This window comes from Paroedura picta, chromosome 11 (genome assembly GCF_049243985.1).
Source record: "Paroedura picta isolate Pp20150507F chromosome 11, Ppicta_v3.0, whole genome shotgun sequence".
Lineage (NCBI taxonomy): Eukaryota > Metazoa > Chordata > Lepidosauria > Squamata > Gekkonidae > Paroedura > Paroedura picta.
In genome coordinates, this window is record NC_135379.1 from 68,314,591 (window position 1) to 68,330,082 (window position 15,492).

Sequence of the window (15,492 nt, forward strand, 5' to 3'; positions counted from 1 at the left end):
CTGGTTATTGTTTCACAAAACTATCACAACCTGTAGTAGATTCCAAAATCGTTCTATTAGCCTTCATCAAGGTAAATGATGAATTACGGTTATATAGCAAAACCAACTAGTGTTATTTCCATATTCTGTATTATGACTTAGTATTATGAAAGACTACTATGTTACTATTACATAGTATTAAGAAATTCTATCTTCTACTGGGTATGATAATCTTAAATACTCGTTGGCTAAGGAATTACCTTATGTCGCTGATTACATATAAACCAAATAGGAAATATACCTGGTAAGCGTTGGTCACTAGAACAGGACCTGTCCTGCAGATTCATATAGCATGCATGCTAAAGACAACCTTTCGTGTATGAGAAACAAGATTGACAGGAGGACTCATTTTGCCTTTATTATTTCGTATGTCTTCATATAGTTAGCAGAAAACATCCCGCAAGTTGATCATATGCTGCAGATGGAGTGTCTTGTATTGTTTCTTCAAACCAGCAAAAGCCCTATTGTGTCACGTCCGTTTGTTATGATTCACATATATAACTCTTATGGTCATATAAGAAAAGCAACTAGTGCTATTTATAAATTCTCTATTATTACCATACTAGTAATCAAGCCCGCTGTATGAGTAAGCGTTGGTCACGAACAGGACCTGCGGATTCATATAGAAATGCATTCAAGCTAAAGACGCCCTTTCGTGTATCAGAAATATAATTACAATTTACAAGAGAATGACTCATTTTACCTTTATTACTTCGTATGTCTTCATATAGGTAGCAGAAAATATCCCGCAAGGTATCTGCGGTATATGGAGTGTCTTGGTATTGTTTCTTCAAACCAGCAGAAACTCTATTGTATCACAAGTTAGTAAGGATATTTAACTAATGGTCATATAGCAAAAGCAACTACTGCTATTTTCAAATTATCTATTATTACCATATACCGGTATGAAATTGGATCTTCTACTAAATATAATCTTAAATACCTGTTGGCTAAGAAATTGCTTTATGGCATTAATCAAGGTAAATGATGAATTCCGGTAATATAGCAAAATCAACTAGTGGTATTACCATATTCTCTGTTACTATTACATAGTATTATGAAATTCTATCTTCTGCTGGGCATGATAACCATAAATACTTGTTGGCTAAGGAATTACTTTATGTCGCTGATTACATCCATAAACCGAATAGGAAATATACCTGCTAAGCGTTGGTCGTTTGAACAGGACCGGCCTGCAAATTAGCATTACTTTAGTGTTAGTATTAGTATTATTAGTATTACAGATTAGTATTACAGATAATTATTACATTACTACTACAGACAAAGTATTAGTAATACAGATTCGATATATATGTCATTGAGTACAACGAATTGGAATAGCGTTCATTTAACGAATAGCATCCATACAACAAATAGGAATAGCATTCCGCACTTGAACAGGAGCTGTCCTGCAGATTTATATAGCATACATGCTAAAGACATTTTAATTTTATTACTTCTGATGACTTCTGAGAACATCCAGCATGTTATCATATGCCGCACGTGGAGTCTCTGGTTATTGTTTCGTAAAACTATCACAACCTGTAGTAGATTTCCAAATCGTTCTATTAGCCTTCATCAAGGTAAATGATGAATTACGGTTATATAGCAAAAGCAACTAGTGGTATTTCCATATTCTCTATTATTACTTAGTATTATGAAATACGATGTTACTATTAACATTGTATTAAGAAATTTTACCTTCTACTGGGTATGATAATCTTAAATACTCGTTGGCTAAGGAATTACCTTATGTCGCTGATTACATCCATTACATCTTCATATAGTTAGCAGAAAAAAATCCCGCAAGTTAATCATATGCTGCAGATGGAGTGTCTTGTATTGTTTCTTCAAACCAGCAGAAACCCTGTTGTATCACAAGTTCGTTTGTTACGGATCACATATTTAACTCTTATGGTCTTATAGGAAAAGCAACTAGTGCTATTTTCATATTCTCTATTATTACCATATACTGCTATGAAATGGTATCTTCTAATACCTATGAGATAATCTTAAATACCTGTTGGCTATGAAATTGCTTTATGGCATTGATTACATCCATACAACAAATTAGATATATACCTGCTATATTCATATAGCATGCATGCTAAAGACCCGTTAAGTACTCGGCTAAGGAATTACTTGATGTCATGGATTACATCCATACAACTTATAAGAAATACATCCATACAACGAATAGGACTGATCATGTTCTGCAGATTTATATAGCATGCATGCTAAGGGCATTTTAACTTTATTACTTCTGATGACTTCGGACAACATCCAGCAACTCTATCATATGCTGCAGATGGTGTTTCTGGGTATTGTTTCCTTCATCAAGGTAAATGATGAATTCCGGTTATACAGCAAAAGCAACTAGTGGTATTTCCATATTCTCTATTATTACTTAGTATCTGTACACCGCCCGTGGCGCCGCGGGCGCCACGGACTAAATAAAATAGTAAGGGGTTCTGGGGCGGGATGTGTCCGGGATGAGGAAGGGTCCGGATTGGACCCTTCCTCATGACAGACAATCAGAGGGATCAATCGGCAGGTGCGAAGCGCCTGCCGATTGGTCCCTCTGATTCCCAGCCCCAGTAACTGCGAGCCGCGCGCAGCGGCCTGAAGCGTGGGCCTGGCGGGCGCGGCCCGATGCCCTGCCGGTCCCCAGCCTAATAAAGGTTGGAGACCACTGCCCCAGAACCTGCAGGAAAAAAAAAAGACCCAGTGGAGCCTTTCGCCGCTTCCAGCCGGCGCGCCTCCGAGAAGCAGCAGAAAGAACCCACCCCCCCCAGCCGCAGAAGATCAAAAAAACGCAGAGGAGCCGCCGCAGCCCAGCGCACCACGCCTGGGACTCCCCGCCAAAAACCACGAGACGCCGAGGAGCCGCCACCCGCCTCCTCTTTCAGGTAGCCTGTCCTTTGCTCTGTCCCTCGCCTGCCCCTCGCCTGCCCCTCGCTCTGGTCCCCGCCTGCTAGCGCCCATTGTCTTCTGGATACAATGGGCTTTTTTACTAGTTATGAAATACTACTGTATTCTCTGTTACATAATATTAAGAAATTCTATCTTCTACTGGGGATGATAATCTTAAATACTAAGCACTAGTTGCTTTACCTATATAACCATAAGAGTTAAATATGTGAATCGTAACAAACGAAATGGTGATACAACAGGGCTTCTGCGGGTTTGAAGAAACAATACAAGACACTCCATATGATAAACTTGCGGGATGTTTTCTGCTATATGAAGACATACGAAGTAATAAAGGTAATATGAGTCATTCTCCTGTCGATGTTGTTTATATTTCTCATACACGAAAGGGTATCTTTAGCATGCATGCTATATGAATATGCAGGACAAGTCCTGTTCAAGTGACCAACGCTTAGCAGGTATATTTCCTATTCCGTTTATGGATGTATCAGCGACATAAGGTAATTCCTTAGCCAAAGAGTATTTAAGATTATCATACCCAGTAGAAGATAGAAGATAGAAGATAGATTCACATATTTAACTCTTATGGTCGTATAGGAAAAGCAACTAGTGCTATTTCTCAATTCTCTATTATTACCATATCCTGGTATGAAATTCTATCTTTTACTACCTATAACCTTAAATACTTGTTGGCTAAGAAATTACATCCAATAGCTATTAGTGCTATTGCCAAATTCTCAATTATTACTATAGAGTGTTATGAAAATCTATCTTCTACTGGCTATGAGATAATCTTAAATACCTGTTGGCCAAAATATTGCGTTATGGCATACTTTACATCCATACAACGAATGGGATATATACCTGCTAAGCATTGCACACTTGAAGAGAACCTGTCCTGCAGAATTATATAGCATGCATGCTAAAGACATTTTAACTTTATTACTTTGTATGTTTTCATATAGGTAGCAGAAAATTTCCCGCAAGGTATATGCGGCATATGGAGTGTCTTGCTATTGTTTCTTCAAACCAGCAGAAGCTCTATTGTATCACAAGTTAGCATCTTAGGATTCACATATTTAACATTTATGGTCATATAGCAAAAGCAACTAGTGCTATTTACAAATTCTCTATTATTACCATATACTGGTATGAAATGGTATCTTCTATGACCTATTAGATAATCTTAAATAACTGTGGGCTAAGAAATTACTTTGTCATTTACATCCATACAACGAATGCGATATATAACTATATCCATAAAGCATGCATGCTAAAGATACTTTAAATACTCGGCATAGAAGGCATTGACTACATCCAGAGAATGTAATCAATGTAATATAGAATACTATCGTTATTACATAGTATTATGGAATACCACTATACCATTACATAGTATTATGAAATTCTATCCTACTGGGTGTGATAATCTTAAAATGTCATTCGCTAAGGAATTACTGTATGTCGCCGATTACATGCATACAACACATATGAAATATACCTGCTAAGCGTTGCTCACTTCAACAGGATCTGTCCAGATTCTCATAGCATGCATGCTAAAGGCACCCTTTCTTCTTGTTAGGTGCGTAGTCGTGTCCGGCCCAATGCGAAAACATGGACAATGATCCTCCAGGCCCTGTCCTCTACCATTCACCAGAGAAGCCCTATTATATTACAAGATAATTTCTTAGGACTCACATATTTAACACGGTCAAATAGAAGAGCAATTAGTGCTATTTCCAAATTCTCTATTATTACTATAGTCTTGGTATTGTTTCTTCCAACCAGCAGAAGCTCTATCACAAGTTAGTATCTTAGGATTCACATATTTAACTCTTATGGTTATATAGCAAAAGCAACTAGTGCTATTTACCAATTCTCTATTATTACCATATACTGGTATGAAATGGTATCTTCTACGACCTATGAGATAATCTTAAATACCTGTTGGCTAAGGAATTACTTGATGTCATTGATTACATCCATACAACGAATAGGACAGGACCTGTCCTGCAGATTTACATAGCATGAATGCTAAGGACATTTAACTTTATTACTTCTGATGATTTCGGAGAACATCCAGCAAGTTTACCATATGCTGCAGATGGTGTTTCTGGGTATTGTTTCATTTGCCTTCATCAAGGTAAATGATGAATTCCGGTTATATAGCAAAAGCAACTAGTGGTATTTCCATATTCTCTGTTACTATTAAATAGTATTATGAAATTCTATCTTCTACTGGGCATGATAATCTTAAATACTTGTTGGCTAAGGAATTACCTTATTTCGCTGATTACATTCATAAACCGAATAGGAAATATACCCGCTAAGCGTTGGTCACTTGAACAGGACCTGTCCTGCAGATTCATATAATGCATGCTAAAGACACCGTTTCGTGTATGAGAAACGTAAACAACATTGACCGGAGAATGACTCATTTTACCTTTATTACTTCGTATGTCTTCATATAGTTAGCAGAAAACATCCTGCAATTTTATCATATGCTGCAGATGGAGTGTCTTGTATTGTTTCTACAAACCAGCAGAAGCCCTGTTGTATCACAGGTTCGTTTGTTACGATTCACATATTTAACTCTTATGGTCATATAGGAAAAGTTACTAGTGCTATTTACAAATTCTCTATTATTACCATATCCTGGTATGAAATTCTATCTTCTACTACCTATGAGATAACTTAAATACGTTGGCTAAGAAATTACTTTGTCATTTACATCCATACAACGAATGGGATATATACCTGCTATATCCATATAGCATGCATGCTAAAGATACTTTAAATACTTGGCATAGAAGTCATTGACTGCATCCAGAGAATGTAATCAATTTAATAGAGAATACTATTTTTATTACATAGTATTATGGAATACCACTATATTCTCTGTTACTATTACATAGTTTTATGAAATTCTATCCTACTGGGTATGATAACCTTAAAATGTCGTTGGCTGAGGAATTACTGTATGTCGCTGATTACATGCATACAACAAATATGAAGTATACCTGCTAAGGGTTGCTCACCAACAGGACCTGTCCTGCAGATTCACATAGCATGCGTGCTAAAGGCACCGTTTCTTCTTGTTAGGTGCGTAGTCGTGTCCGACCCATCGCGAAAACATGGACCTTGATCCTCCAGGCCTTCACTTACGGTCATATAGAAGAGGAATTAGAGCTATTTCCAAATTCTCTATTATTACTATAGAGTGTTATGAAAATCTATCTTCTACTGCCTATGAGATAATGTTAAATACCTGTTGGCCAAAAAATTGCGTTATGGCATTGCTGTGCAGGGGAATAATTTTTCGCCAAAGAAACCAACAAACATGTAATGGCATTAAACAGGCCACAACTTTTATTGAACAATAGAGCGTTGACCAGCATGGGGGAGAATGGAACCAGCCCTCTTGTGGTCCCCTACCCACAAGGCAGCCACACACTACTTCATCAGGTATGCACGAGGCCCTCCAACACCCCACTGGGCTCCCTGTGCCCCCAATGCTCTGATGGATATAACTGGGCTCCCTGTGCCCCCAATGCTCTGATGGATATAACGGGGTGGTGACCACCTTTTGGGAACCCATTGAGGCGTGAACCTCTGCCGGGTTCCAGGGCACCTGGAAATGCAGATCTGCCGTCCCAGGTCATCCTCCATAAGTGATGGCCTCCCGGCACCGCTTACCCTCAGCCTCTTATGGAGGCCCCCCACAAAAGCATGCCAGCATGCAGGCTGGGATTGCTTGCCAATGGTCCCTCCCCCATGCCCAAAACCCGCCACGGAGCAAGGGGATGGGTTCTTCCATCCTCGTGCTCCCGTCAACGCTCTTACAAACTGGAAACGCCCAACAGGGCGTGCCGCAAATCATCCAACCACAAGTCCATCCCCCATTCGGAGAGATGAACTCTATCCGCCCTATACAGAGCCCATAAACGATGACAAACATCAGGGTGTGGGATGCACACACCGCCTTCCGGAACTAGGAACTTGGCAACCATTTTGTTGACCTTTTTGTGGGCAACATCAACCTTTTTTGGGGAAACTGACCCCCTCCGACTGCGCCACTCTAACAAGGCAGACCACCAGATGCGGAGTCCAGGAAAACGACAGGTAAGTTGCTTGATGGCATCCGCTAGGCCCACTGCTGTTATGCTGGTAAGGTCATTCTCTCCAAGTTGTACTATGAGAATGTCAGGAACCCCGGTGTGACGAATGGCTGAATCCAGATCCTTTAGCAAGGATGCCCAACGCATACCTCCGCGGCCTGCCCAGGAGATACGATAATGACCAACCAGGCCCAGGTTATTGTTCCAACCGGATCTTACTGTGTAACGCGCAGCCCAATGGACAATACTGTGCCTGATAACCAGCACTTTCGGGGCAACCTGAACTGAACCTGCAACATGGAATACGGTATAGAAACGTTACAGCAACAAATCTGGATGCACATACTTCTTATATGCAACTGAACGCCACCGGCCCAATGCCCTGAGTTCATCCGGAGGCCCTCTTGAAGCAGCTGCTTCAGTTGCCGCCCCAATGCGTAATGAATGGGTGCCAAATTGCTTTGCCGGTAAGCCCAGCTGGTGGAGTGTGCTCCTTAAAACGTCCCCAAACTGTTACCGTGACAAGCAAGTGCCAGTTTTGTGAATCAATAAAGGGCCGTCGATTTCTGGCCAAACGGCTAAAAAGGCCCTCACGGTGCTAACCAGGCAAGGAGTGTCAGCACAGCTCTTCCTCAACACTATATAAGATCCTCTTCCCAACTGATCTGTTTTTGGTGATATGCAGCTCTTCGTCAGGCCGTCTAGGGTCAGCTGTAGCTGGGCTGATCCTTTCCATCCTGCGATGACCTTGCGGATCAAAAAGGACGATGATGGATCCCAACAATCCCTGGTTTTGCATAAAAAGGAAAGCCCCGCCACTTGGGTGTTCATGGACCCTGGGGACATTTTACGGGAACGTAAATGGACGAGGTAGTGCAGCACTAATTCCTCTGTTGGAGGTAAGGCCCTAAGGCCCCCTTTCTGCTCCGTGTAATCCATGTAACCCCGAATCGCTGCTGTATATGCCCGACGTGTTGTCGGAGCCAGGGATTGTTCCACGGCCTCGAGGATCATTCCAAGCCAATCCTCCACAATTCCTCCAGGAACTGGTCTGGACACAGATTCGCCTCTGGCACCAATTGACAAAACCTCTGCTCCTGGAATCGAGACAGAGCATCAGCTATTTCATTAGTGGCGCCCGGGACATGACGGGCCGCAAACAAGATGTTGCTCCCCAAGCAAACCCTGACTAGCTTCCTCATTAAACACATTACCCGGGGGGATTTGCTCGATTGCCGATTTATAATGCGCACAACCACTTGATTGTCGCACAAAAATAAAACTTTGCTGTCCTGAAATACGTCTTTCCAAACAATATCTGCCGCCACAATAGGAAATAACTCTAAAAAGGTGAGATCCCGGAGGATAGGGGACCCTACCCAATCCTGTGGCCATCTTTCAGCAAACCATCAGTTACTAAAGAAAACCCCAAACCCCAAACTGCCAGATGCATCGGAATGCACTTGAAAAGATGTTTCCGGAGAGACTGGCGTCTGCCAGATATAAACACCATTAAAATTTGCCAGGAAGTCATGCCACACACGTAAATCTTCTTTCAGTGACTGTGACAAACGTATATGATGGTGTGGCGCTCTGATGCCCGCCGTAGCTCTAGTCAGGCGTGCACAGAAGGCCCTGCCAGGTGAAACAGCCTTACAGGCAAAGTTTAAGTGTCCCAAAAGACTTCGCATTTCTTTTAAAGTGCACTTCTGCTTGACCAAAAGCTGCCCCAGCAAAGCCCTCAGCGCCAGCACTTTTTCTTCTGGCAATTTGGATAAACCAGCCACCGAATCCAACATAATACCCAAATAGGTCAAACAGGAAGACAGGCCTTCAGTCTCCTCTGCTGCTAATGGCACCCCCAATTCCTCGGCCAATTTTTGAAATGTTGCCAACTTATCAGCGCATGCAGATCTTCCCACCAGGCCAATGAACAAAAAATCGTCTAAGAAATTCGTAATATGCGGGCTCCCTGTGCGGCATTTCATTACCCATTCTAAAAAGGTACTGAAGGATTCAAAGGCGAAGCATGCGATGGAGCACCCCATCGGCATGGCCTTGTCCACATACCAAGAATCTCAAAAGTGGCACCCCAATAAACAAAAATCCTCCGGATGAACCGGCAAAAGTCTAAAGGCCGATTGAATATCACACGTAGCGAGTAATGCCCCGGGACCGCATTCCTTGACCAATGATATTGCCTGGTCTCACGATGCATAGGTGACCGAGCTGAGCTCAGGTGCAATCCCGTCATTCACTGACGTACCTTTTGGATAGGACAAATGGTGTATTAATCTAAATTGTCCCGGGGCCTTCTTGGGGACTACCCCCAATGGAGACACTCTCAAATTTGTTAGGGGTGGCTTAGGGTATGGTCCAGCCATGCGGCCAGCCTGACACTCTTTCCGGATCTTGTCCGCCACCACTTCAGGCATTTGAATGGCAGACTTAAGATTTGGGCTAGTAGTAGCCTCCCGTTTTCCCTCGTATGGTATGCGAAAACCCACCACAAATCCGGAAGCCAGGTACTCCGCTTACTCCCGTTTGAGATAGTCCTGCAACAGCGCCAACAGGGCGGCAACATTAACGGGGGAAATAGCCAAAGTTGTAAGTTCCAAAGGGATTTCATTCTGCTTTTTGGGTCCCCGCTGCACTTGAGTTCACCGATCCACTCCCCTTCTTGGCGGTGGAACGGCCGGATCGAAAGGGCCGACTCGTACCCTGTCGATTACAATCCTGTTTTCCATGCCCTCCCCCACAAGCTTCAGAGCTGTGTTCAAATCTACACCGGCATCGTTGGCAGGACCCTTTTTGAAAATCCCAACATAAGCCTTTTACCTCCCTCCTACCACTTGCCCAGCGACGCTCGGACTCATATCTCTGAACATAGGGGCCCACTATAACCATCCATGAATCCCTCTCCCTTAAATCCCATCTGGCTTGTGCAATTTTGGATGCTTTTTCCCTGGCTTTAGTGTCATACGTTATTGCAGCCGCATCTCCCGATAAAACCATGGCCTCCATAACATTATTGAAATGCCGGATCAAATGCCAACCCCGTTCAGGGAAGGCCCCGGCTACCAGGCACATATACTCTCCATACCCCCTAATCCAATTTGTAAAGGTTCTCTCAACCGTCATGCGATCCCTGTGAGGCCGCCTTTTCTTTATACCAGTTTTGGGGGTGTCATAATCAGGCCTCACGAATTCAAAAACATCAACATAATAACCCAACAGGGCCCGCATGCGCTGCTTTCTGGACAGATGAGTGCCAGGTGGGTCATCCCCCGCTGGAAAGCCAATCGGGGTTGAGTAGGTTTTCCCTTCCCTGCTCCCTCCTTATACTATACTCTGGACGCCTCCCGAAAGCTTGCAAGCCATGCCGGAATCCCTGGAACCATGACCCCTTGGAGCCAGTATGCAACGTCCTTTTGGCCCACCACCATCTCATCCTCGGAAGATGAGGACTCACTAGAAGAGCTTGGCCCAGAGCGCCTGCTATGCCCATGCCTCCTGCGCTTCCTGCCTTTTGGCTCAGCCAGGACGCTGTCATCGGTCGCCGGCAATGCTTGCCCTGGAACAAGTGCCCCTGGAACAGGTGCCCCAGGAGCAGGTGTCGTAGTGGCTGGTAGTGCCTGCCCTTCTTCGGACGTGGTCCCTGCGGCCCCAACGACTGACGAGGGAGCCTGGGCTTGATTCCCCTGCCCCACCGCAGCCACGTGGTCATTAGGAGCCAACTGCTGGCTTAAAACTGAACTCCCGGTCCCCCCAGTGTCCTGGGTCGCAAGTAATCGCACACCAGGACTCCCCATCTGGTGACCCGCCAAGGACCCTTGCAGGTATGGCTGGGGCCAATTTGTCTGTATCTCGGCCACAGGCCATGTGGGTTGCAGACCCAAATAGGGCCAAGCAGCCTGATTCCCCATCATGGGCCAACCAGAAGGAGCGCCCCCAAGCTGCACCGTACTCTGGCCAATAGATGGGCACCATTGGGCAGGGGTAGATTTTCCCCACCCTTTCCACCAACTACCACCTGGACCCCCTGGTGAGGGAGCAACCTGTCCACTACTGCCAAGCTGAGATGGGAAAACGTGGGCCTGGCCACCTTGGCCCGTCCCTGACAGAAGGACCGTGCACCCTGCGGTCTGGGCTATACCCACTGTGGCATCAGCTGACTCACTGGCCACTAGCCTTGGCCCCACTGTGGCTGAGGTAACCATTGCTGAAGGGGGAATACCCCTAGACATTTCCCGAGCCCTACACAAGGCTCCCCTGGTCCCATAACGGGAAGGCTCAGTCCCTACTCCATTCAAGCCTCCAGCTCCCTGAGACCCAAGAGCCTCGTGTGACTGATTACGGGCAGCCTGCCCCCGCGCAGCTGACCTCGCGCCCGCCTCCTGTGCAGCCCCCAGACTTTCCCTCGGCCTAATCGAGGGCGAGCGGCCCGACTCCCAATGGCCCGCAGGCTGCGCCCGTTCAGACCGGGGCCATGCTCTGCCCGCTTACGCCCCGGGGCCATGCTCTGCCCGCTTACTCTGCCTCTCTCTCTCTCTCTTTCTTTCTTTTCTTTTTTTTTTTGAAAGCTATTCGGCCGCTGTCAGTGCCACGGCCACTAACCCACAAGATCTTTTTTTTTTTTTTAAATCTCCAGCCGCCGTAAGCGCCTCGGCCGTCTAGGTTCTCTCTCTTTTTTTTTTGAAGCACTCAGGCCTGTCTCCCGAGCAAAAAACCCTCCCTTGCGCTGGGCCGAGATCGGAGCTCCCAAAAGCAGCTCCAACCACGGCAGCAGAGAAGCGGGAAAGAGGCAGAAGCCTCTCAACCGCTTCCAAATAAAGCGCGGGCAGAGGAGGCTGGGAAGAGCCGAAACGGGACCCTTCTTCCCCAGCCGTCCTCCACCGCGCTGCCAGACGCCGCCCCAGGGCTTGTTGGGACTTGCAGTCCCTGCCCTGCTTCTTCCTCGGCAAGGGCTTCCCCGCAACGGCAAACGCGCCCGGGGTAAGTCCCATTCGCCATTGTTTACGTCCATACAACGAATGGGATATATACCTGCTAAGCATTGCACACTTGAACAGAACCTGTCCTGCAGAATTATGGCATTGATTACATCCATACAATGAATTGGATATATACCTGCTATATTCATATAGCATGCATGCTAAAGACACGTTAAGTACTCGGCTAAGGAATTACTTGATGTCATTGATTACATCCATACAACGAATAGGAAATACATCCATACAACGAATAGGACAGGAGCTATCCTGCAGATTTATATAGCATGCAAGCTAAGGATATTTTAACTTTATTACTTCTGATGACTTCGGAGAACATCCAGCAGGTTTATCATATGCTGAAGATGGTGTTTCTGGGTATTGTTTCATTTGCTTTCATCAAGGTAAATGATGAATTCCGGTTATATATCAAAAGCAACTAGTGGTATTTCCATATTCTCTGTTTTACATAGTATTATGAAATTCTATCTTCTACTTGGTATGATAACCTTAAATACTCGTATGATAACCTTAAATGTCGCTGATTACATCCATAAACTGAATAGGAAATATACCTGCTAAGCGTTGGTCACTTGAACAGGGCCTGTCCCGCAGATTAGTATTACTTTAGTATTAGTATTATTAGTATTACAGATTAGTATTACAGATAATTATTAGATTAGTATTACAGAGAAAGTATTAGTATTACAGATTAGATATACTTTATGTCATTGATTACGACAAATAGGAATAGCGTTCATTTAACGAATAGCATCCAAAAAAAAAATAGGAATTGCATTCCGCACTTGAACAGGAGCTGTCCTGCAGATTTATATAGCATACATGGTAAAGACATTTTAACTTTATTACTTCTGATGACTTCGGAGAACATCCAGCATGTTTATCATATGCCGCACGTGGTGCCTCTGGTTATTGTTTCGTAAAACTATCACAACTTGTCGTAGATTCCCAAATCGTTCTATTAGCCTTCATCAAGGTAAATGAAGAATTACGGTTATATAGCAAAAGCAACTAGTGGTATTTCCCTATTCTCTATTATTACTTAGTATTATGAAAGACTACTATGTTACTATTACATAGTATTAAGAAATTCCACCTACTGGGTATGATAATCTTAAATGTTGGCTAAGGAATTACCTTATGTCGCTGATTACATCCATAAACCGAAGACTTCGGAGAACATCCAGCAAGTTTATCATATGCTGAAGAAGGTGTTTCTGTGTATTGTTTCATTTGCCTTCATCAAGTTAAATCTTGAATTCCCGGTTATATATCAAAAGCAACTAGTGGTATTTCCATATTCTCTGTTACTATTAAATAGTATTTCCATATTCTCTATTATTACGTAGTATTATGAAAGACTACTATGTTACTATTACATAAGCAGAAAACATCCCGCAAGTTTATCATATGCTGTAGTGACTTGTATTGATTCTTCAAACCAGCAGAATCCCTGTTGTATCACAAGTTTGTTTGTTATGATTCACATATTTAACTCTTCTGGTCATATAGGAAAAGCAACTAGCGCTATTTACAAATTCTCTATTACCATATCCTGGTATGAAATTCTATCTTCTACTACTGTCGGGAACCCGCTTGCTAACTGAAAAAACAGGGTGCCCCTTTGAAGAAAACGTCACGCCAGGCCTGGTGAACGATACAACAGGAACAAGCTTTATTTCAGCAACGTGGAGTCCGCTGGTATGGAGTAAGAGCTTCCACCGAACTCCAGGTGGAAGCTCCCTTTTATACAAAACCCACCTCCTTAGGCTGTATTGCCCCACCCAGTACTTGCGGAGGGAACATGCTGATACAATCATGACTCATGCACATATGCGAGGTTTTCCGGGGTTCCTGATGGCCCATTTTCCTGGAACAAAGGGCCATCTCCGGGCCCTTGTCAAAAGGTGGAGGGGGACATTGAGGTTCTTTAGCGGCCATTGCCACCTCAACGATCGGGTGGGGCGCCCAGCTGCCGGCTTGCCTATGATCACCATGCCCTACCTCCGTGATCGCGGGCGCCTCTGATGGCGGGGTTCGGTCCCGTTCCCAAGCCACCAAGGACCGAACCACGACATTCTGCCCCCCCAAAGGTCCATTCTCCAACCCCCCGGGACGGCCAGGATACCGCTTGTGGAAACGTTCAGTGAGTCGCGGCGCAAGGACGTCCGCTGCCCAGACCCATTCCCGGTCCCCCAAAGCGAAGTCCTTCCATTCCACGAGGTACTGCAACTTCCCCCTGTGGAGTCTAGAGTCCAGGATATCCGCTACCTCGTGGTGCTCCCCCCCCGGCAGGACCTCGGGCGCTGGCGGGGAAAACACGGGGTGCCAAACGTCACCGTCCGGAGTTTTTTTTAGAAGGCTCACGTGAAAGACGGGATGGATGTGCCGGAGGTTCTTGGGGAGCTTGAGCTTGACCGAAACTTCGTTGATCGGGGCCAAGACCTCGAAAGGCCCCAAAAACCGAGGGCCTAGCTTCTTGCTGGGCAAATTCAACCGTAGGTTCCGGGTGGAAAGGTAAACTCGATCCCCCGGTCGGATCTCCTCAGCTGGTCGTCTCTTCCGGTCGGCGTCCTCTTTCTGCGCTGCCTTGACTTTGTGGAGCTGCTCCTGCAGCGACTTCCAGCAGCTCCCGGCACGCTTCCCCCACTCGCGAAGGTCGGCCGATTCCCGGGCGGGGACCTCTCCAAGCTCCGGGAAGTGTCTCAGGTCTGTCCCGTAGACGACGGCAAAAGGCGACATCTCCGTGCTGCTGTGGTCTGCGTTGTTGTACGCGAACTCGGCCAGGGGGAGCAGGGGCACCCAGGTGTCTTGATGATAGGAACCGAAACACCGCAAGTACTGCTCCAGTACTTGATTAACCCGCTCGGTCTGCCCGTCCGTCTGGGGGTGGTAAGCGGAGCTCAGCCCTTGCTCGATGTCTAACAGGCGCAGGAAAGCTTGCCAAAACCGGGACACGAATTGTGAGCCCCGATCGGAAATCACCTTGTCCGGCAGCCCGTGCAGTCGGAACACGTGATCCAGGAACATCCGAGCCAACTGTGAAGCACTGGGGACACTGGCGCAAGGAATGAAATGGGCCTGTTTGGAAAATAGATCTACCACCACCCAGATCACCGTTTTCCCCTTGCTGGGAGGCAAGTCTGTTATAAAGTCCATGGAGATCACTGACCACGGCCGGGTCGGGACCTCGAGCGGGTGCAGCAGACCTTTCGGCTTGCCAACCCCCGGCTTGCAGGTCAGGCAGACAGGACAACCACTGACGTAAGCTTTTGTGTCCCGCCGCAGACTGGGCCACCAAAACCGCCGCCGGGCCAACTTCCAGGATTTTACGAAACCGAAGTGCCCGGCGGTCTTAGCATCGTGGCAGAGGCTGAGGGCTTCCCGTCGTA